Raw genomic sequence first — 2176 nt, 5'->3', positions numbered from 1 at the left:
GAAAAAGTACATTGAATCACGTGCCATTGGTGAGACTGTGTGCATATGGCAACACAAAAACACCGTCAAACACATCAGAAAAAGGGATATATTCCATCTTATAATCCAACGTTTAAGATGTCACGGTCGCGCCCGTCAGCGCCTCGAGCGTCAGCGCCTCGAGCGTCAGCGCCTCGAGCGTCAGCGCCTCGAGCGCTCAAACGCTCGAGGGATGGAACACTTCCATTGCTACAATATGGATAATTACTGCGTCTCAAAAACAATAAAAACGCATGGGCCGATTTACGTACAGTCAGTGTGCGGTTTGTGGTTGATGGAAATGCTATATAGACAAATATGGAATAGTGCATTGCTAGCACGTATCTTATGTTGTCGGATCCATGACCTTGCTTAACTCACCAAAATTCTTCGGCTAATGACATGAAGGAGGATAGACGTTATTCCTGCTCAGTTGTCACCGCACTGTTTTGTGTTTGCACCTATTGTATTCACATGACTCGTTCAACATGACAGTTAGTTCACATTATTTATCATGCCGTCTGCAATTCATGCTCAGATTGCTGTCGGCTTAGTGAAATGCAAGCATTTTTATCTATTTCAAATCACATCAGCAAAGCGATATTGGTGTCCTCAAAACATGTATAACTCCTTTGAAATTCGACTCCAACTTTAAAACACAAACTTCATCCGGACACGAGGCAAAATTTTCGGAGCGTGAGCGTTGTAGTCGTGTAGCTGTCATCGCGGAAACAAAGACAAACAAATGCAAATGCACGAGGTCTGCACCAGTAAGTGCTTGGTAAATGAATTGAGTGTTTGGCGTGCTGGTAAACAGCATGGAGTGATCAACAAATCCTGCTTATAAATGAGTACGCATGCCAAAGGAAGGGCGACACGGCAATGACGAGAACGACACTGCAGCTAAGTACGGCTAAGTCTATCTGCGCTGCTCCTGTGCTGTAACTGTGCCGCAACGACGTCACATGCATGTCCGTATCAAGGTCAGGGCACGTCACCGTCACGTTTACGACTCGAGCACGGTGACGGATATGGCGGGGCCGGAGACGCGGCAGCAGCGCAGCGTCCACTCGCGGCTGGTGGTGCCGGTCATCTGAGTCAGCTTCAGACCCACCACCACCGCCGGGCCGGCCGTCTGGTCGCAGGCGTTCCTGCCGGCGGCGCGAACAAACAGTGGGCTTGGCAGACTGGGAGATTGTTCTAGGACGCGAGTGACGTCTGTGGCGTAGTCGCGGCCTAGCTCGCCGGATGGCGCGGCTGACGACGCAGCTTGAGTCTGTCGGAGGACTCAAACGAGCCAGCGGACGCAGATCGTGGGCGATGGCTCTGCTGGGGATGTGTAGCGCAGGTCATGGGCGATAACTGTGCTAGGCATGTGTAGCGCAGATCATGGGCGATAGCTGTGCTGGGGATGTGTGGCGCAGGTCGTGGGCGATAGCTCTGCTGGGGATGTGTAGCGCAGGTCATGGGCGATAGCTGTTCTGGGGATGTCTAGCGCAACTGCAATGGCCTTGCCGTTGGCAACGGTCTTGTTATGCAACTACACGTAAGGAAAACGTCGATAGCCAACATAGTTGGGGAGGCTGGACAACTTCGGTTTATTAAATGAATCAGTAGCAGCGTTGGATGTTCTTCAAACTGAATTCTTATTTGGAGTTTTATTTCAGGTAGCCATTACCTACATGTGCAAGATCCCAAACAGTTTTAAGATGTCATTTTCTGGATATGATTACCCTGCTTCAAGACATTGTCCTGTGCAGCAAGCACCTTCTTACGGCAGAAAACACCGATGATAATACAAAAAGGAACATTCTGTCGCCTAACCGTGTAGATATGATAGCCACGACAGTGATGGAACAAAGTCATGGTAAAATGTTTTCCCATGCGGTCAGTTTCGAATTTAAGGTACTAACTATTTTTTATAAAAGGGGAAATATACTCCCAATATTTAAATAGTCATGAAATACTGTTTTCTCTGCGATCTTGAGAACTGATCGCACCAAAACGCCGCCAACAATTCCTCCTGTTTTGCTGTTGCAAGTGGCCATCACCACTCGCGTGGCGGAACTAAGCCTGAGGGTAATGTAAACGTGCGTCTACGGCTACCATTTTCAAATCACCCGTGATGTCACTGGGAAATCAAACAAATGGAGCACGC

The sequence above is a fragment of the Pollicipes pollicipes genome, unplaced genomic scaffold (genome assembly GCF_011947565.3).
Source record: "Pollicipes pollicipes isolate AB1234 unplaced genomic scaffold, Ppol_2.1 Scaffold_1600;HRSCAF=1878_pilon_pilon_pilon, whole genome shotgun sequence".
Lineage (NCBI taxonomy): Eukaryota > Metazoa > Arthropoda > Thecostraca > Pollicipedomorpha > Pollicipedidae > Pollicipes > Pollicipes pollicipes.
The sequence above is the reverse complement of the archived record's forward strand: the minus strand, read 5'-3'. Positions refer to the sequence as shown.